The following is an 8,448-nucleotide window of genomic DNA, read 5'->3' as shown; positions in this document are numbered from 1 at the left end:
CCTCCTCCTTGTCTGCAGGCTGCTGAACAAGGGGCCCATGGTCGCAACTCTTGTCTGATTTCATTCACCTTGGCCATGACGGTTTCAGACTTAATGAGTAAAATGACAACAATTAAGAAACTTAAAGTGTGTGTGTGTGTGTGTGTGTGTGTGAGACAGAGAGAGAGAGAGAGAGAGAGAGAGAGAGAGAGAGAGAGAGAGAGAGAGAGAGGACCAGAGCATATCTGCTAATAGGCAACAGTTTAGCGTGAATTCATGTGCGACCTAGCATATCCCACATCGGTGTGTTGTTTTCACTGCAGTGTTTATAGTAGCTAGCTCAAACAAAGACCTTACTAATGGGTGAAGCGTAAGAGGCCCCCAGCACCTGTCTTAGGTGTCCCTGGTGTGTGAGAACCTGAGCTCAGATCCCCAGAACTCATGTAAAAACGTGAATGTGGTAGTGTACTTTTGTAGTACCAGCACTCTTTGGGGTAACGGGAAGCAGAAATTCCCAGAAACTCACTGATCGGTTAACCTCAGGAATATATGCCATGGCAAACAAGAGACCCTACAAAGGTGAAGAAGCAGGGACTGATACTCGAGGTTGTACACACACACACACACACACACACACACACACACACACACACACACACATGCCGTTAGGGAGCCCGACAGTCAGCCCACCTGGCAACAGCTGGTTGCAAGGGTTATGGTGTGAAATTTTGTGTAGCATAGGAAGGAGGCAGGGAGACATCTCCAAGGGCGATGTTTACCCACTGAAGCCACCAGACGTCTGTATTAATTATAAACTTCCAGGCTTAGAGGAGCGAATCAGGGCAGAAGTGGGGCGCGTGTGGGGTTTAGTCATGTCCTGTTCACCTTGTGATGAGAACCTGGAAAGGGGAAATCTAGATCTTTAAGTGTGTTCTTTTTGTGCATCAGAAGAGTTCTCTTGAGAAACTACTTGTGGCAAAACTGGGCGGGCACACTAAGAAACAGTGGAACTCCCCGTGCAGGAGCAAACCTGCGTTCTGCTCCAGGGGCTGTGGGCAAGCATTCGTGGGCCTTTGCTGCAGTGTGAACGTGCTCTGCCTTCCGTGAGTGCATTAGGTTTTAATACTTAGTCCACCTGGTGGCGCTGTTTGGAAAGGTGGTGAAACTTTTAGGAGGCGGAGCCTTCATAGAGGAAGTAGGTCACTAGGAGCCGACCAAACTGTAAGCCAATGTAAGCTCTTCTTCCCTTAAGTTGCTTCCACCAAGTAATTTGGTCACGACAATGAGAAAAGTTTAATACAGCCTGTGTCTCAGGAAAGAAGAAAAACAGTAAGACAAAGCAGTTGTTGAAGGATGTATGGTGTGTGTGTGTGTGTGTGTGTGTGTGTGTGTGTGTGTGTGTGTGTGTGTGTTTGTGTGCTGCAGATGGGCCTAAGAATTATTCCCAGTGTTTTAAAATTGTTCCATGTTATAAGATCGGGCATGAAAAGGGGGTCTCATGAGAGCAACGGTGGTGATGAAAGGAAATAATTCACGCGAAGCACAGAATTTCACTAAGCAAATTCTTAAGAAAAAGATGCCTGCGTCACAGAAGCACATCCCTTTATTCACTTACTCTGCAAGGTTGGCCATTTAAAGGTTATGTAAAATCAGACCACAGACCTAAAAGCTAAAGCAGAGAAGGTGGGAACGGAGCTCCCCTCTGTCTGTCACCAACCAGCCTCTTGTTCCTTTACATACTAAAACCTCAGGCATTTTACATGCCGTCTAAGCTCCGGGGTCCTTTGCTAAGATTTGCATCCCTTTCAGTGGTGAGGAGAGTTCAGGGCTCTCAGACAGCGGGCCCAACCCTAGCTCATGAAGCTGAGTGTGGTGGCATAGGCCTGTAATTTGAGTGTTCAGGAAGCTGAGGGGTGAACAGAGGTTCTAGGACAGCCTTGAGGCATAGTGAATTACAGACTAGAATCATCCCATGTTCAAAGGCACAGGACTTACGAGATAATTGCCAACTGCTGGGCCTCCAAGTGTACAGCTAAGGAGAACTTGTACTGAAATGCTGGCAAGTTTTGGCAAGGCTATCTGAAAGAGGGTGGCGCCGTGTAACCCAGGAACGTTACAGAGTTGTTTGTAGCCAGACTTTGCCTTATTTCGCGGTGGCACTGTAGGGGTGAACTTCTGTGGAAAGGATGACACTGCATCTCCACCCTGAGGGCTGTTAATACTAACATGGCAGTGGGGAGCCAATCCTCTCTGTTTATCACATCACCCCTGTGCCCCTACTGTCATCCCCAGACCACCGGCTGCCTCCTTCACCCTCAGCACGGAACCTGTGAGGCGGGCAGGGGCTCTTAATCTCTTGCTAGTCTGTGAAACGCATGAGGGGTGGAGTTTTAGTTCACCTGAAAAGTCCAAGCTATAAAGCTGCCTTTGGGTTTGACCTACACTGCAGAGTCCGTAACTCTAACCCTACCAGCTCTTGAGACAGGAACAACCAATAGGTGTTGACGCAGCCAACCAATAGGTAGTGTTCTTGGGGACAGAAAGGGGGCGACAGAGGGCTGCGATCTGAGTGGTACAACTGTCATAAAGTTCAGAAGTGTCCTGAGCGTGGCAAAATCTTGAACACCCCCTCTCAGTGTTGACTTCATGGCGTGCATCGTCGTAACCCATCTTCACAGTAACAAAAGCAAATTGTCTCTCCATTTTTCTCAAGTGTCAAAGGAAGGCCAGGGAACTATCCCAGTCAGTAAATTGCTTGCATTGCAGACACAAAGACCTGTCCTCCAGCTCTAGAGGCCACATTAAAAGGCCTGGCCTGGCGTTGCTGCTCGATGGCCAGGCAGTCTGGCCTACTGAGACAGTGAGGCCACTGAGAAATGCTGTCTTAGAAGGTGGATGATGATCCCAAAGGACAATATTGAGTGTTGACCTGTGGCTTCCACATGCGTGCACACACGAGTCACCTGTGGCTTCCACACACATGCCCAAACGTGTCGCCTATGGCTTCCACACGAATGCACGGATGTGTGGCCTGTGGCTTCCACATGCATGCGCACACGTGTCGCCTTCAGACCCAAGAGCTCACCTTAATTAATGTTGAAATCGACTCATGGAAATGCAATATCTTCCTTAAGATGCTCTATTTAACCATAAGGAATGAGGATTTAAACTCAGGACTGACTGGCTTAAATTTTAAAGTCTTCTGATATATCAGATTATATCCTATGCCTGTGCAGTACAAGTTTGTAGAGTCTATTTTTTTAAGCACATAAAAACTAATAATGTGAAACGAGGCTAGCTAAAGAGACAGCAACATCTAACTACTGGAGAAATGGTGTGGGAGCAGTGAGCCAAGGCACTGGAGTGTGTCCAAACCTCTCAGCTGCCCGCTGTCCTCACAGTCACTCACACAACACTGAAGCCTTGTCTGCTGCCAACCACACACGTGCAAGATTCGCCTTAGGGCCTAGAAAATTATATTTATTTTTTAAATGGCCGATAATTTCAGCAATTCTGAGAAAATGTAACTTGGGGACCCCACTATTCCTCTTTCTTGCTTTTACTTTTTCCTGTTTTTTCTTTATCCTGTCTTTCCCTAAAATGACTAAGGACACGCTGTAACTGTGTCTTTACCTAGAGCAGGAAGGCTTGCTCTAGACAAGATTAAAACATGACTGGTTGGAAGCATAAGTGAATGTCCATGCTGGATGTCCCCAAATCATGGCATAGTTCTTAGATTTGTCGTAGGTTAAATTTAAGAGACTTTTCATTTGATTGTGATAAGTTTAGAATCTTTCCTTTTCTGTGCTCTTAACTCCTTGAATTACCCTCATCTTCTGTATTTATCTGAGTGAAAAAAAAAAACCTGATCTACAGATTTTGGAGATGGGACAGATGGCTCATCAGTCCTCTGAGTGCTTGCTGTCCTTACATAAGGCCTCAGTTTTGTTCCCAGCACCTTGTAATCACCCATAACTCAGTTCCAGGGCATCCCGTGCCCTCTGCGGATCTCTCTGGGCACCTGATCCACATGCACTTCCACATACAGAGAAATACGCAGAGGGCTAAAAATAAGTTCTTTAAGAAATGGGAAATGCAACTGAACCTCCTTATCAAGCCGCTGTCCAGTTAGTGGTCTTTGTTCATCCTCTGGGAACCAGTGTCCCTTCTTGGACATCCAGTCTCCTGTCTGTGCCCTTTACAAATGACGTGTCCATCTGGGAGCATGGCAACATAAGGAAAATGACAATTTTTAATTATCGTGGCTGTAGAGATGGCTCAGCGGGTAAAGTACTTGCTGCACAAGCAGAAGGACCTAAGATCAGGTGCCTAACACTAACATACAAGTCACGCATAGTGTCACACCTGACACTCCAACACTGGGAAGGGCAAAGTCAGGTAGGTCCCTGGAGCTCACTGTCCAGCCAGTCTGCCAAGATGGTCAGTCTCAGGTTCACTGAAGATACCTTGTCTCAATGATGATGATGATGATGATGATGATGATGATGATGATGATGATGATGTAGAGAGCCACAAGATGGCTCAGTGGTATGAAGTTATTTGTCACACAAGCCTGACAACATGAGTCCAAGCCCCAAAATCCAAGTCAAATAAAAACTTACATACACAGCACAGGAGCAGAACTAAGACAAACTCAGAGATGTAAAGGAGAGAGCCAGCTCCTGAGAAGCTGTCATCCCACCTCCACATGCATGGGGCACGTATGCACTCGCAAAATTACATATGGAGAATGAAAGAGGAAGGCACCCAGAAGCCAGCCTCTGGCCTCCACACGTGCGCCCATGTACAAAAGGATTTTTAACTGTTAAGTGTGAAGTAGTCGGGGACTAGAAAGAGACAATTAGAAAAACCCAGGGCTGCCTGATTGGCTTAAGATAACGGCACAACCCCTCAGATACTTTGTCCTCTCCTGCAGCCCATGCGGCCCTGCCTCCCGTCAAGCACTCTAGCCTGACTAAACCCGGCAGACCGTATTTACTCACAATACGGTTCTTATTACTATAAAGATGCAAATTAGGCTAAATCTTGATATCTCCCCTGCTCAGAACCCCTGAGCGTAACTTCATTGCTTGTGATGGACATTTGAAAATGAATCATGCAGATTTTGAAAATCATCCTAATTTCTTGAAGGGAAAAAAAATAGGGGGGGGGGAGGATGAGGTCTGGCACGAAGATAATAATAAAGGGCCCTGAAACAAGCAAACGGGCTCCCCTCAAGGTCAGTCCACAGGACTGCCCTAAAAGGTGAAACTCATGCATTAGGAGAAAGAAGCCCTGCAATTTAGCAATGGCTAAGTCAGTTCCGGGTTCAAAAGAATCACCCGGGCTGAAAAGGATACCCTCATTGTCACAGGCACGGGGTGCATACTAATGATAGACTTGAGACACTCGCTGTGTGGCAAAGCCATCCTGGAGTCCACGTCAGGACTAGAAGCCTGCAAGTGTGCTGAGGCTGGCCCAAATCCTGAGTCCTTCAGGGGCAAATAAAAATTTCATTATCTGTAACAGTCACCCTAAGGAAGTCTGCCATTTGGGCTTTCTTGTGAAGTCCATAAGACAAAAACAAAATGATGAGAGTAGTAGCTAATAAAAACCTACACTTTGAATGCTCATGTTTTTTGAAAAACAGTGCCATAAAATACAAAGTGACAGGCCGGGCATGGTGGCGCACGCCTTTAATCCCAGCACTCGGGAGGCAGAGGCAGGCGGATCGCTATGAGTTTGAGGCCAGCCTGGTCTACAAAAGTGGGTCCAAGACAGCCTAGGATACATAGAGAAACCCTGTCTCGAAAAACCAAAAAATAAAAATAAATAAATAAAGTAAAAAAAAAATGCAAAGTGACGGAACAGACTATTCTACCAAGGTGAAGATATATGCTTCTTAATGCTTCCAACATCAAGACTTTTTGTAGCATCAAGTAAAAATATCACAACGACATGAAGCAGTCTAAATAACACAGTTGTGATGGCTTGAATTAAAATGCCCCCCATAGTCTCATTATTCAAATGATTGGTCCCAGGCTGTGGGACCTTTAGGATGTGGGACGTTGCTGTAGGATGACAGTGAGTGTGGGCTTTGGGGGTTTATAGCCTGGCCGCACTTCTGCTTCTCCCTTCCTTACTCTCTCCTGCCCTGTTTCTGCTCCCTCGGTTAGCTTGAACAGGCAGTTCCCTGCTCCTGTCTCCAGGCCTCCCCTTACTGTTGATGTGTCTGCCCCACCAGGAAGGACTCAGTCCCTCTGAGACTGTGAGCCAAAATAAACCCTTTCTCTCCTACGTTGCTTTCTGCCAGGGTATTTTATCACAGCAACAGAAAAGTAGCCAATACAATAGTCAGACTCTTTCTCCTTTATGATAATGGTGGGGGGGTGTGGGGGAGGATATGGGTGTAAGCACCCTTCTGGAAGTCCCCTTCCACTCTATGGGTCTCTGGGACTGAGCTCTGGTCATCGGGCCTGGCAGCAGATGCCGTTATCCACTGAGCCATCTCTCCAGCCCTAAATGTGATTTTTAATCTTGGCCTTTCTAAGCACACACTGAAGGTAAATTATTTTTATAGTACACAGCAAGGTTATAGCGATGATCCAGGAATCGGGGACAAGAGACGGGTCAGAGAATCGACCGCCAGGACTGTGTGTGAGTCGGAGGCCACCGCTTTATCTTCGTGTGATGAACACTGCCACATTTCTGATAGAAGCAGAGGGCACTGGCTCTCCTTCTTGGTTCTGATGGTCCTAAAACAGTAAAGCATTAATAACAAGCATATCTTGCTAGAAGCTGTTGTAGACACTGTGTTGTCAGAAGCTTGCTGTGCATTAAAATCTTCACCAACCATAGGCTAATTTTTGCTCTCTTCAACCTGCTTTTCATACTCTGGATACCTGTATGAAGGCATCCATGGTCCTGCCTTGGTGTGAGTATACATTGTGTTTAAGAATCTTATATGAAGTGCTAGTCCTCTCTAGTTCAAGGGAAATTTAGCAACAATAAATAGTGCTTTGCAAAATAACTCAAGTGTTGTGGGAGCAGATACTTACATCTAGATATTAATGTGTAGTGTCATTTTACATTACAACAAATCTGGGCTGATATAACTGGCAAACTTCCATAAACGTTTTTGTGTAAATCACATGTACTTTTTAAAGAAAGTATTGGGGATATACAAGCCAATGGCTCCTCACGGAATCTACTTAGTGCTTCCCTTCCACCAGGCCTTCTCCTAGGCAGCCTCGGAGGTTGGTCTGAGGCCTTTCCAGTGCCTCAGGAGGGCTCCAGGCATGGCTTCCCTGACAGGCACCCTCTATTCTATGAGCATGGTAACTGTTAGCGCTCAGAGCACCCTTCATCTGTGGTGATTGGCTCCAAAGCTTAAATCGTGATGGACAATCCTCCCTTCCGTCTCCCCAGGAGCACAGGTCCCATGCATAGATTCCCTGCCCAGATCATCCTTCTGTGCTTAGAAAGTTCCAGGCCAGGCAAGGCATTACAATTTAAGTATCTCAAAAGAAGAGTGAGAGTGAGGAAAACAACTATGAAGGCCCAACTGACCACCCAACAAAGAAGATGAGGAATAGAGATATGGAAATATCTTCCAGGAAGAGAGAGAGATGGGGGGGGGGGATGTTCCCTGTTGGTTGACAAGATCTTTGTCCCCTTTTTTGTTAACAAAGTTTGTGGGGATGTGTGCCGGTGTGGCTATGTCCTAGCTTTTCTCTTGGCATTTCTTTTTGGATCAGAGATCCTGTTAAACCAAACAGCTTTAGTCGTTTTATCTGCTTGGGGGAGGGAGCACTGGGGGACGGGGCTCTGTGGCTCCAAGGCTAAGAACACTTCTTTCCAGAGGACTGGAATTGGCTCCCAGCACCCAACTCCCGACTCCAGCCCCAGGAACCAAACCCAGGCCTCCTCCGGCACCTGCACACAAGTGCACATTTCCCACATAGACACATAAATACAAATATGTTTTTAAGAAGGAAAGCATAGTGGCACCATGCATCTGTGAGTCTGCCATTTCGAGGCTGGGCTGAAGGACGGCATGAGCTACAATAGTGAGAGTCGCTCTCAAGAAGCAAGGTGAGCAAGGTGTCTGTCCTGTTGTCACTAGCGCAGGGAAAGTGCTTCCATTGCCAACACATCCAGTTCATACGCGTATCAACAAGCTCATTCAGGTAACTCAGGAGTTTATTTTACTCACTCAATCTTAGGTTGAAGCTGGGAGGCACTGGCCATTCATTCAACAAATATGAACTAAGTAGCTTCTAAGCCCTGGGCACAAGCCGGCCGTGGTGGCTGCATGGACGTATGGTCCTGAGGGATAGGAGGGTGGAGGATGGGGAAAGAAAAGGAGGCAGCAGAGGAGGAGGAGGAAGAGGAGGAGGAAGGGAGAGATGGGAGAAGGGTTTCCTGGAGAATGTCAACAGCGGGCTGTTCTCTCGCAGCCTAGGAAGC

General features: G+C 46.8%; 1 protein-coding gene across 5 annotated transcripts in view; it reads left to right on the top strand.

Moving 5' to 3' along the window:
- ADARB2 (adenosine deaminase RNA specific B2 (inactive)) overlaps positions 1-8,448 on the top strand; it is a 542,249-nt gene that overhangs the window by 514,366 nt on the left and 19,435 nt on the right. The gene's annotated exons all lie outside the window — the stretch shown is intronic.

This window comes from Acomys minous (genome assembly GCF_964271855.1).
Source record: "Acomys minous genome assembly, chromosome: 5".
Classification (NCBI taxonomy): domain Eukaryota; kingdom Metazoa; phylum Chordata; class Mammalia; order Rodentia; family Muridae; genus Acomys; species Acomys minous.
This window is presented reverse-complemented; position numbering and strand designations above follow the sequence as displayed.